Raw genomic sequence first — 14,519 nt, 5'->3', positions numbered from 1 at the left:
ACCTTGCAAATTCACTGAAAAAACCATAGGTTTCAGGCCTTATATAGTTAGGAATTAGCATTTAAAAAACCTTTGAAATTCACTGAAAAAACCATAGGTTTTAGGCCTTATATAGTTAGGAATTAGCATTTAAAAAACCTTGCAAATTCACTGAAAAAACCATAGGTTTCAGGCCTTATATAGTTAGGAATTAGCATTTAAAAAACCTTTGAAATTCACTGAAAAAACCATAGGTTTCAGGAGTTATATAGTTAGGAATTAGTTTTTAAAAAACCTTTGAAATTCACTCAAAAAACTATAAGTTTTAGTGGTGTTATAGTTAGCTGGACATTTTACACATACAAAACCATTGAAATTGCTCCTATATAGTTAGTTGTACTAACTATATTTCGCGCAACCGCAATCCACTGCTGATGATGTCACATATTAGATCATTCATGACATGGTCAGTGACATCACTGATGACATCTCAAATGACATCACTGATGACATCACTGATGACATCATCCACGTGACAATCATACACTATTACAATTTTTCATCACTCTTTGTAAAATACAGAGTATCATATTTAAATCCATTGTCACAGCAATACAAGTATCTAAAAATCCACTCAGTGATTCATAGATGTATACACACATCTAATCACTTACCTATGGATTCACTCATACATGCTGTCAATGAACAATAGAACACTATCAAAAATACTTATACATCTTTATCGACATTAAACAACAGCACGCATCCTATTCACATATGAAGTCATCCTACTCACTTATGCAAACAAAGGATCATACTTACATATTTACTTAGCAAAACACTTATACAAACACCACTTCTTCTATTCATTTAGATAGTAAGTCATACTTAGTGAATTATAAAATCATTATTACAAGTATACAGTTATCCATACAGTCACTCACACAATCATTGTGTCTTATGTATACTTATTTATATACAACTTGTTGGACCTGTACCATTGAGAAATATATTTGCTCATCACCACACCCATAAAGATATTCACTCACCCAAACAACTGTTAGAACATGTAGTTTTAACTTCATATATCTACTGAATCAACTATTCACACATCTTTGGACAGTCACACACCCCCCACCGAACCACACACACTTTCACACTCCCATACAAATACTCAGTTAACTAATAAATAACTAATATAGACTTTCACATAGCTAGTAACCAACTGTAGAATCAGTTTACACAACAACTGACAAAGTGATACAGATATTCACACAGTTTAGTCACTATCCACTATATTTAGTGAGACATTATAAATTGGTCAAGTATACAGTCAATTACACTGCTACTAAATCCTCCATCCAAATATTTATTTATATATATATCCACTTATTCTTCAATGCAAATTGCTATATATATAATGCATATTTAAATAACGAAGCAAACCACATTCACTGGATGATGTCATCAGTGATGTCATTTGAGATGTCATCAGTGATGTCACTGACCATGTCATGAATGATCTAATATGTGACATCATCAGCAGTGGATTGCGGGTGCGCGAAATATAGTTAGTACAACTAACTATATAGGAGCAATTTCAATGGTTTTGTATGAGTAAAATGTCCAGCTAACTATAACACCACTAAAACTTATAGTTTTTTGAGTGAATTTCAAAGGTTTTTTAAAAACTAATTCCTAACTATATAACTCCTGAAACCTGTGGTTTTTTCAGTGAATATATATATATATATATTCACTGAAAAAACCATAGGTTATAGACCATATATAGTTAGGAATTAGCATTTACAAAACCTTGAAAATTCACTGAAAAAACCATAGGTTATAGACCATATATAGTTAGGAATTAGCATTTAAAAAACCTTATTTTACTCACACAAAACCATTGAAATTCCATATATAGTTAGTTGCACTAACTATATATCGCGCACCTGCAATCCACTGCTGATGATGTCACATATTACATCATTCATGACATGGTCAGTGACATCACTGATGACATCACTGATGACATCTCAAATGACATCACTGATGACATCTCATTTGACATCAATGACCACATCACTGATGATATCATTCATGTGACAATACAATGCATCTCCTCACATTTTAATATAACCTCTGTTTCACCCAGTGTTAAATACAGAATATAATTTTTGAAACCATTGACACACCAATACTAGTTACTACATACGCACTCACTGATTCCTACGTCTACACACACCTTCACTCATTCACCCATACTATCATTCATACATACAATCACTCATCTTTACAACACTATCATATGCACTCATACACCTATACAGACACTCACAGTCTGCCACTCATCCATGGAGTTACTCACACACCTAGTCAGTCCTGTAAAGAATCAATGACACTTCCATTTTCTTGTCTATACAGTTAAACATGGAGCACCTTACATTTTCAAACATATACTAACACATACTTACCTTGTTATACAATCATTGATACAAGTACACATTGATCTGCACAGAGTCACACACCTCCCAGCCAGCCACACACACACTCAGTCTCCCATACAAATACTTGGACAATCAATCAGTAACCCATATAGTTAATCATATAGCTACTGATCAAAACATGCAGCAGTTTACAGAACAACAGACATAATGATGCACAAATTAAGACACTTTAGTCACTAACCCATGCACTCAGTGAGACACATTTAATCACTCACTCATGCATTCAGTCATGCACCTACTAAATCCTTTGTCCAGACACTTATACTTCCACTCATTCTTCAATATGTAAGACACATTTTAACTTTACAGAAACATACAGTCACTGGATGTTGTCATCAGTGATGTCATCAGTGATGTCATTTGAGATGTCATCAGTGATGTCATCAGTGATGTCACTGACCATGTCATGAATGATGTAATATGTGACATCATCAGCAGTGGATTGCAGGTGCGCGATATATAGTTAGTGCAACTAACTATATATGGAATTTCAATGGTTTTGTGTGAGTAAAATAAGGTTTTTTAAATGCTAATTCCTAACTATATATGGTCTATAACCTATGGTTTTTTCAGTGAATTTTCAAGGTTTTGTAAATGCTAATTCCTAACTATATATGGTCTATAACCTATGGTTTTTTCAGTGAATTTCAATGGTTTTTTAATAGCAAATATCATAAGCTGTCGAATGTCAAGTACGTGGTAAGTGAAAACATTTTCGTGTTTATGCACACTGATCTGCTTTGAATGGTGCCCCCCCCCCCCTCATTTCTATTAGGAGTACTCTCTCTTTGCAGATAGTGAAAGGTAGTTAACGCAGGTCTTTGCCCCCATTGTAATCCGTCGTGCCTGCTTCTCTCTCCATTTGATTCATTGTTATCCAAGTATTTACTGTTTTAGAATTAGTTCTCTTTGGTTCATTCTCTATTTACAAACAAACACAGAGTCGCAATACTCTGTTTAGTCTTTGCAGATAACGAAAAATCGTGTAAAAAAAAAGAAAAGGAATCGAGCAAAATCAGTAGGCCACTAATGGGATCTCTTTTTGACCTCGCTAAAATAGAAACATTAGGAACAACCCCTCATGACAAATACAAAACTAGTGAGATGAACTGAACTCCACACAATGATGGCTGCAAAACAGCTCGGCTCCGCCACCCACCCCGCCCAAAATAACGATAAAGAACGGCTGCCATGATTGGTTGCGGAATGACCACGACGGAGCTACGAAATGGTGCTGCTCTCATGCTAACCCCAGCTTCAGTCTGAAACATCCAGAAACACTGTAGACTACCAATTCGATCAGTTCCGGTAGCGCCCCAATGTAACCCGGTAGAGAAGAACTAGCCCTCCCCTCTTTGACTGATGGTTCTTGTTGCCTGTCCCTTCTGTTGTCATTTAACAGAACTATTTAGCCTGCTGAAAGGGGTTGTGTTCCGACCACTGGTTGGTGGAGACATTTTGACTATATTCTGTACCTGCGTTGTCGCGTAATGCGTCATATGACGCGCCGCGTTAGCGCATCCGGAAGTCATCCGGGGCGCGCAGCGCGTAACGTAAGCATAACAAGTCATGTGACTTGTTAATAAAACTTTTCATTGGTTCATTTTACTTTTCTTATTGTAATGATGAAAGGCTTGGTCATATGACCTAAAAATTACGCTTTTCATTACTTCCGAACATTATTTTTTCTTAAATATATGTTATAATGTTCCAGGCTAATGTACTTTCCCGGAAATTTTACAACTGTCCTGCAAGTAAAATATATTCTTTTTTCGAGAAAAAGAGCGTTTCTTCGTCCCATGACGGAGCCGTTGAGCAAAAGAGGGTCGACCTGCTGTCTTAGTCGCCGATACGCCTGAATATGAGATTCTTATCGATCACTTTATGTTGCAGGAATAGAAAACACAACAGCCCTTGACCATTTATCTTTACTGCGTTCCTTCGTATTATACCTTTTACCCTTCATGTAATTGGTCTGCTTTATTTCACTTGCCTTTTAATGATTCTAAAACAGTGACTATTATTAAAAACTTTACCAATGTATATACTACTACCATGTTTTCTTTTAAAAACCTTTATTGTGAAAATTTCATTATACAAATACGAGCCTATAACCACGTGGGCCGGCCACGGAGCAAACTGTAATCGTATATGATGAATAGACATTTACACTGTAGAGGAACGTAACGGGCGGGCCATTACGTTGCAAGAACTAAGGTGTCTAACAGTTACGGAATCGGTGGACGTACATTTTATAATTAAAATACGACAGGGCCAGTTACAATAAAATTATCTAGATATACATTTGCGGGCAAGTACCATGGGTGACGTTAATTCGAACTTTCAACAGTACAGTAATCAATAACACATCAGAACTTAATATCAATAGGGATGTCGAAATATTCAATCAATTCTCGTCCCCGCCCGCCATTTGCTTCAAAACTGCATACGTATCTCGTGATTTCAAGGTTCTGCAACCAGTACACAACAAGGAGTTACGAGTCCCATTTATTCTGGCGCCATTTTGGGCGAGGACGGGCAGGTCCAGGATATAGTCAAAATGTCTCTACCAACCATCGACTATGATGATGTTCATATGCTGTATTTATTAGAGTAACACTCATCTGTCCACATGAAATTAATTTGCCACAATCTAAACATGTCATTTTAATCTTTCCAAAGTTCTTCTAAATATTTGGGACCGTTTCCCTTGCCTCTGAAGCTCTCAGTGCCACTTCTTTGATGAATGTACTAGCAGGTCAGGGGTTCTCCTCCAAATCTCTCTTTTATGCAGCACTATAATTAATTGGTGCCACCTCTCCATATGACGATGCATGGTATAGTTACCACAACTATATTTTTTTTCGGTTCCTCTGGAGAGTTCATCGTGGCAGATGAAGCGTGTAACGTACCGGGCATTTACCTTTTTTTGCATGTACAGGAAAGGAAAAAAAAATCGAGCGTCCGAGTTCTAAGGTGTCCCAGGGCCATTTTAGTGGACCAGGCCCAAATCCAAAGAACAGGCCGCCATTTTGAGAGTCCTGTTGCAGCCGCCTGTCGCTGTAGCATCAAGAGCAGCCGAAACTCAGCTGAATGGCAACTGAAACGGTAAAGGGGCGCCCCACTACAGCAGACGAGCCAGGCCCAAATCCAAAGAACAGCTATCTCACAGGCTAATGGGGCGACCCACGCCGAGTTTCAGCATTGTAGGATGACCACACAAGTACAGCAACTTGCTAGACATCACCTCGGTGCCATCCGGATCTCGGCGCCCCACTGCAGATGAAGTGCCTCTCAACTATGAAACCACCACGGTGACATCCGGATCTTGGCGCGTTGTGCTGCCTTCGGCCTATTCGCACATCGGTCCGCTACTGACGCCATCTCACAGGCTAATGGGGCGACCCACGCCGAGTTTCAGCATTGTAGGATGACCACACCAGTACAGCAACTTGCTAGACATCACCTCGGTGCCATCCGGATCTCGGCGCCCCACTGCAGATGAAGTGCCTCTCAACTATGAAACCACCACGGTGACATCCGGATCTTGGCGCGTTGTGCTGCCTTCGGCCTATTCGCACATCGGTCCGCTACTGACGCCATCTCACAGGCTAATGGGGCGACCCACGCCGAGTTTCAGCATTGTAGGATGACCACACCAGTACAGCAACTTGCTAGACATCACCTCGGTGCCATCCGGATCTCGGCGCCCCACTGCAGATGAAGTGCCTCTCAACTATGAAACCACCACGGTGACATCCGGATCTTGGCGCGTTGTGCTGCCTTCGGCCTATTCGCACATCGGTCCGCTACTGACGCCATCTCACAGGCTAATGGGGTGACCCACGCCGAGTTTCAGCATTGTAGGATGACCACACCAACTTGCTAGACATCACCTCAGTGCCATCCGAATCTTGGCATCTCAACGCCTAGTGGTATCTTCCATACAAAAAATATTGTTACGCTGCCTTTGGCCCCATTCGCACATCAGTCCGCAACTTAGACATCACCTCGGTGCCATCCGGATCTTGGCATCTCAGCGCCTTGTGGTGTCAGTCAGAAAATATTGTTGTGCTGCCTTCGGCCTATTCGCACATCGGTCCGCTACTGACGCCATCTCACAGGCCAACTGGGCGCCCCACGCCGACTTTCAGCATTGTAGGATGGCCACACCAGTGCGGCAACTTGCTACACACCACCTCGGTGCCATCCGGATCTTGGCATCTCAGCGCCTTGTGGTCTCTTCTACACCGGAAATATAGTAGAAAATATTGTTGCGCTGCCTTTGGCCCCATTCACACATCAGTCCGCTACTGACACCATCTCACAGGCCAACGGGGCGCCCCACGCCGACTTTCAACATTGTAGGATGGCCACAGAAGTGCGACAACTTACTAGACACCACCTCGGTGCCATCCGGATCTTGGCACGTTGTGCTGCCTTCGGCCTATTCGCACATCGGTCCGCTACTGACGCAAACTCACAGGCCAACGGGGCGCCCCACGCCGACTTTCAGCATTGTAGGATGGCCACACCAGTGCGGCAACTTCCTACACACCACCTCGGTGCCATCCGGATCTTGGCGCGTAGTGAAGCTGCAGCAGCTGCAAATAAGCTTCAGACAGTGTTACAACCGCTGCTCAGAACTCTCAACTATGACACCACCTCGATGCCATCCGGATCTTGGCGCGTTGTGTTGCCTTCGGCCTATTCGCACATCGGTCCGCTACTGACGCCGCCTCACGTGCCAACGTATTTTCTCCGCATTTTATACCCTATGCCGCATAACAGGTCATGTGACTTGTTTATAAAACTTTTCATTGGTTCATTTTACTTTTGGTTTCCTAATGATGGAAGGCTTGATCATATGACCTAAAAACAACACTTTTCATTGGATGAAAACTTTTTTTTTCCCCCAAACGATGAAAGCCCCACCTTGTTTCTGGATGTTTCAGACTGAAGCTGGCGTCACCATGAGAGCACCACCATCTCGTAGCTCCGTCGTGGTCATTCCGCGAGCAATCATGGCAGCCGCTCCCCACCAGAAGCCTGCAGGAGTCGGGGCCCCCAAAACTTTTGATGAATTCTCAAGGCGGAGGGGACGCTTTCGAGAATGGGGTCCAAGACCTAGCAGACAAGCGTCCGATTTCCAAGGTGTCCCAGGGCCATTTCAGTGGACCAGGCCCAAAAAGGAAACAGCCTGCCGCCATTTTGAGAGTCCTGTGACAGCCGCCTATCGCTGCACCGCAAGAGTGGGCGCAACTCAGCTGAATGGCGGATTTTGACACAGTGGACCAAAAGCGGACGGAATGGCAACTGAAACGGTAAAGGGGCGCCCCACTACAACAGACGAGACTCCACCTGGAGAGGCCCGTTCACGCCGCCTCCCCCGGGGCGCTCCACGCCGTTATTCGGAGCAGCATTGTAGGATACCAAAACCAGTGCGGCAACTTACTGGACATCACCTTGGTGCCATCGTTCTGCTGCCTTGGAACTATTCGCACAACAGTTCGCTACTGATGACCCACCCCCCGCGACGCCCCACGCCGTTATTTGCTGGGTGGCAACTTACTAGACATCACTTTTGTGTCATCTAGATTTCGGCGCGTTCTGCTGCCTTGGAACTATTCGCACAACAGTTTGCTACTGATCACCCACCCCCCGCGACGCCCCACGCCGGAAATCTGGACGTTGTGCTGCGTTGGGACTATTCGCACAGCCGACCGCTACTTCGTTGTTTTTCTCTAAAAATGTTTATATGTTATTACTATTTTTGTTTTCTTGTATATATTTATAAATTATTAAAGTTTTATAATCTTACTACTTTGTCGGAGTGCTATATATTTTTAATGTGACACATAATTGTAAAAACTTTGATGTACAAAGAGTCATCCCTGGAATCTTCCGCTTCACGCTCGGTCCCCTCCCCAATCACAATACAGGATGGTTTTCAGATAATAGCAACGCTTCTGCTGTGACGGATCTCATCGAGTGTGGGCCTTGATCTACTATAACTCCTTTGAAGACGGGTGATTCTTTACAGCTGTGGCTATAAACTACATCTGCAGGGCTAGCTGATAGCCTAGGACCGGCCTGGACAATCGGACACAGAGGAAAAGGAGTGTCAGAGGGTGCGGTAGTGAATAGGGCGAAAGGGAGGTGTCGGGCGGGCACAGGGTGTGATTCTCAGGGAAGAACAGCGCAGATGGGGGGAGGTTTATTACCCATGCATAAAACAGAGAGCGTGGGTGACCACTGCCTGGGGGAGATGCTTGCGAGGGTGGGGAGCCATGCTAAGGATCGACAGCGTGCACAGAGTGGATCTGGTCAAGGCATCTAAAATGGCTGCCGTGCACGACAAAAGTGTGGCATTTGAAAAAAGACAAGATGGCGCACACAATGTTTTTCAACAATTCCTGATTTCCTTCGAATCGAACATTAACAGACGTTGGGGCATATTACCAAAGTTAAGCAATATTTATCCCTAACGATGCATTGCAAAGATTTTTTTACCGTCAGAAATTATCGCAGATAAACCTTGCTATTATCAAGGTTTATCGCAAATACGATAAAAAACGAGCGCAATGCATTAATATCGCTGAAAACTCCGCGATATTCATGCATTACCGAGCTAATGCTCTTAGCCATGTTATCCACCTCCCATTGGATAACATGGCTAAGAACTGCTCAGGGCAGCTGTTACTTTTTGGAGATATTCGCGCTTATCTCGAATATTTCCAAAAGTTGATAATAGGAGATAGCGATGTTAGCGACTGTTTCCAGTCGCTAACATCTTGGCATGCCCACTTTGCATGTCATTAGTGATAAATATCACTCACATGCAAAGTGGGGCCCAAGATGGTCGCTATCTCCTACTAGCCGTCGCTAACTGGTGTTAGCAACAGCTACGTAATACAGATATAATTTTATCTCCGCGAAGCGGAGCGCTGTTACAGATATATATCTTGTTTTTGAACGTTAATTTCTCAAAATGCACTGAAGCACATATATTGAGACCTAGCAAAGGCACATCGGGCTACCAGTCCCTAATATTTTACCAAGTTTCGTGCAAATCCATTCAGCCGTTCGATTATTATTATTATTTTTTTTTTTTGCCCCGCGGGGCCCTTTTAAAACCTCCACATCAAACCTAGGGGATCAGCGAGGATCTACTATGCCCCCTTATGGTCATTTGCCCCTTCGCTTTGGCCTCCTCTTGTCTCTCGATCCTACCGAGAGACAAGATGGCGGCCGCTACGGACTGTTTGGAATGTTTACAGACACCGGAGAGCCAATCAGCTTCGCTTCGCAAAGCTCCGTAACGCGAAAAGTACGCGAAGCGGTCCGCTGTTACAGATATATATCTTTTTTTGAACGTTAATTTCTCAAAATCCACTGAAGCACATATATTGAGACCTAGCAAAGGCACATCGGGCTACCAGTCCCTACAATTTTGCCAAGTTTCGTGCAAATCCATTCAGCCGTAAGATTATTATTATAATTTTTTTTTTTTGCCCCGCGGGGCCCTTTTAAAACCTCCACATCAAACCTAGGGGGTCAGCGAGGATCTACTATTCCCCCTTATGGTCATTTGCCCCTTCGCTTTGGCCTCCTCTTGTCTCTCGATCCTACCGAGAGACAAGATGGCGGCCGCTACGGACTTTTTGGAATGTTGACAGACGCCAGAGAACCAATCAGCTTCGCTTCACAAAGCTCCGTTGCGCGAAAAGTCCGCGAACCAGTGCGCTAACTGGTCCGCTGTTACAGATATATATCTTTTTTTAAACGTTAATTTCTCAAAATCCACTGGAGCACATATATTGAGACCTACAAAAGGCACATCGGGCTACCAGTCCCTACAATTTTGCCAAGTTTCGTGCAAATCCATTCAGCCGTTCGGGCTAAAAGTGAGGCCAACCGCCCTATGGAAAACTCAATGTTAAAAACACGTTTTGGGACCCCCCTTTTTTCTCGGCCCCCACTGGACGAACCCCCCCCAAATTTTCAAGGGCTGCTCAGAAACAAAATGTGCCATTTTCCTGAAAATTTCAGCCAATTCCGTCCACAAACGCCAAAGTTATTAGACATAGAATTTTCAAAAAACCCATAGAGAAAAAATCCTAACTATATATACCTACTGGCGACCGCCAGTAGGTAATATATATATATATATATATATATATATATATATATACATTCATACCTAAAAAAACAAAGGTTAAAGTGACATCATAGTTAGGTAATTTGATTACATATTACATTAATGGGGGATGTGCTGGGATTGGGCACATGCCATGCACTGCATCCTGCATCCAACCTCCTACGAACACAGCAAAAGGCCATGTGTAGAAAGAGGTTGGCCACCTATATTGAGCACATGGGCCTGCGCAGGTCTTAAGATAAATCCACACAGTGAATGGCAAAATCCATGCGAAGTAGGGGCTGTGCACAGAGGGTATTGATAATACAATGCATCATTAAAAAAAACAGGAATTCGATGAAGCAACCACAGTTGAAAACTGAGTTATGGTTCTGGATGAAATGACCAAAAGCATTAAAATTCACCAGTTATGGTATGCAGTGGACACAATAAAAGGCATAGCTTACAACACTATCAATGTTAAAAAAAACTGCCCTGTCTGGACTTACAGGAAAAACCCCTGGCTCTCCAAAAGCGGTTCACGACAAAACTATCCAAGTCTTGCAAAGTGAATTCTTTGAAAGGACAAAAGCACCCACTACAACCAAGCAATAGAAAATTTACTTTTGTTCCTCGAAAATCGTAATTTGACTCTTAGACTCAGTTCGATAACTATAGTAGCGAGGTGTGTATTATCTCCATATTCAGTGGTGAACTTTGTTGAAGGAATTTTTACTCCTATTAGGTGAACATTTATTTATTAAAAAAATACCAGAACTTTCAATAAAAATACAGCTAAAGTAATGATGTTGACACAATGCCAAACCTAAAGTAAATTGAAATTCCACAATTATATCATAAGTCACGTAACTGATAACTTATGCCAGAGTGCACATCTTTTTAATGAACAAGAAAGCTCTACAAAACTTAAATACAATTGTATGTTTTGTCGATACCTTGCCTGAAAATTGAATGCAAGGACATAACTCACTTTTCGAAGTCATGCAAGACAATACCAAGATACTGATTTTAGAACAACATGAATCCCGGATGTGATTCTTTTATTCCTGCAAGACATTTTCTGCTCTAAATCGTGGCCCGCATGTAATCACTCCAAATTCCACACCTATGAAAACCTCATGTAATTTCACAAAGTTTGAATAATAAAAAAAAAACGTTACATGATATTTCCCCCATATAGCATTTTTAGGTCTCATCTAGGCAGCGTGCATGCACTGTCTTCGAAATATGCTGTATCTACAAAATGAGCTTCTGGCCCCTTCCATCTTTTCTATTGGTTCCTGTTAGTGCCCTCTGTAAATGACTCTTTCCCCCGGTGGATATTCCTAATTAGTCCTCCCTTTTGGTGTTCCAGACCCTTCCAAGAGACTGCCCCTTTTACATGTGTTCTTACTTTTTTTTATTAAGGTTCCTTTGTGCACACTATTTTCTTTTTTATTTGCCTCCACTGGTGTTTTTGGATTCCTGTCCTGCCACCTATACCGTTGCACTGTTGATTGTGAGCCTATCGAAGAGCTCACACTTTGTACACGTAAACATCAGGATCTTTCCACTACATGTATAAAAGAAACAACGTTAATTGGGTTTCTTGACATGCTTCCATCAGAAAAAAACACCCAGTCTATTGACTTTTAATTTGCAAACCCATAGCATCATTTGACATACAGCATCTGGTGTCAGTTTCTGAAAATGGTTGTTAAAGTGTGCACTGCTTTCCTGACACAATGTTATCTGGGCTTTAGGCTCAAATTCAATCACATTGGCGGAGGCGTATGTGCTGTAAGATGAAGTACTCGGGTCAGTGCACAAAGCAGCACAGTGCGGGGGTTGTCTTGCCCTAACTGCTTGCACTTTCCTACACTAAGGGGTCCTGTTTGGAGGACTCATCTGTGCCCTTCTCGGTTTCCCACATGGGATTCCGCTCTCAGCACTCATAGTAAACCCTACAGCCTTACAATTGGGAACAAGCATACTTCTGATCACTTGGGGGGAACATGGCGGCAGCGGGCTGAGCTGCCGCGGTACTCTGTCCTAAACTCCTGCGGGGCGTTTGGTTTTCTACGCCGAGAATGCGGTTCCTTCGGTGATTTGTGTGCGGCTTTTCCGAACTGATTTCATTATAGTGTTTTCCCTCTGCCACGGAGTTTGATCTTTAAAAAAAAATCGGTAAAAATCCTTTTTCGCGGGTGCGAGCAGCCTCTTACCGCGGTCTGATGTGTTTGCAGAAGGGCGTTACCACAGTAATCACCGGATTGCCGAGCTCTGAGCCGGCTCGGCAGTTACAGCAAACGTCTCCCTGGAAGTGGAGTCGTGCCGCCCTGGAGCTCCGTCGAGGCAGGCGGTTACGGTCCCTACGCATAGACCTCAGCCCTGCAGCCAGGGGGAGAAACGAGAAGGAAGATTTACTACCTCAGAGTATCACTGCAGAGGTAGCAGGAACGGATGCAGTCGCTGAAACAGCTGCAAACACAGGAGCGGATGCAGTGGCTGAGACGGCTGAAACGGTGGTGGTAGAGAAAGTCAGACCTCTGTACCCAGTGGACCTAGTGGACCCTGCTACATCAAGGAAGGTGAAGGGGGGGCAAAGTGGGGGGACAGTGGAGGAGGCAGAGGGTGCGAATGAAAGCAATAAAGGTCAGAGAGGTAAATGTCAGAAGCTCTATACAAGGAAAGTGAGCAAATCGTACAGGGTTAAAGGCAAACAGGAGGGAGGTTGTGGTTCACAGGTTCAGGCTCAGGCTCCTGTGGATAGGCTGGCGTCTGGGGGGGCGCCCAAGCTGAGGGGGGGTCCGTAAGGTCAGATTTGAGCTGTACTAGCGAAAATAGAAGCACTAGGTCTGGTAATAACTTCAGCAATATATTGTCAAAAACCTCCTCATATCTCTCTTCAGAGGTAAAACCCAAACAGGCAAAGAAAGGAAAAAAGGTTAAAACAACTCTTGACCCGAGCTCGAAGATAACGCCTTCATTGAGATCCTACTTTAAGGCCATTCCACAAGTTTTGAGCTTAACACAGAATAACCTCTCTGAAATTTACATTCCCCAAGTCACGGCTCCAGATATAGTCACATCAGGGGATCAGCCTTCGTCGGGGTGTAATATATTAAGTATGGAGACGGGGGTAAACAATGAGACAGGCAGTGTAACAACTGATGTTGATGTTATCGCTGTAAACCTTAACTTAGCTTCCCTTGCTACAGATATGATGTTAGAGCCGGGGGAAGGAAATGACAGTACTCAGAAGGACCTGATTAAACCCTCAGCTATCAGCAAAAATATTGTTATACCTACGACACCAATGGGGTTGGTAGCAGATGTAGTCAGCAGCCTTCTGGTCGAAAATGGGCATCAGCAAACTGTGTACCAGAAAACTGGCATAAATTCTGAGACAGAAGTAGCAGAGACAACAGAGGAGACAGTAATTGCAGAAGAGAGAGAAGAGGTTGAAGAGACAGGGCATCTACACCCCGAAAGTCCTTTAAATTCAGATCAAAATATTCTGCCACAATTTACATGCAATTTACCTATATGCTCGGATACTATCACAGCTTCACCTACCTTACACACTAATATACCCCCAGGTTTCACACTCTCCTCAATTGCATCCATGTTCTCAAACTTATCGTCTGATATTAAACGTGGCTTCGAAGAGTCTTCAAAAATACAGAGAGAGATCAGGTCTTACTGTGAGTCGCTCGACACCAAAATAGACAGGCTCTTTGTAAGAACTGGGGTCTTGGAGGAGACAACAGCTGTAATGTCAGTGGAACTGGAAAATGCTAAGGAAGAGATTATTAAACTAAAAAGTGAAGATATCGCGCTAAAGGACAGAATGGAGGTCCTTGAGAACAATGCTCGTCGTTGTATTCGCG

Source organism: Lissotriton helveticus, chromosome 3_1 (genome assembly GCF_964261635.1).
Source record: "Lissotriton helveticus chromosome 3_1, aLisHel1.1, whole genome shotgun sequence".
Taxonomy (NCBI): domain Eukaryota; kingdom Metazoa; phylum Chordata; class Amphibia; order Caudata; family Salamandridae; genus Lissotriton; species Lissotriton helveticus.
Note: the sequence above shows the minus strand (reverse complement) of the source record.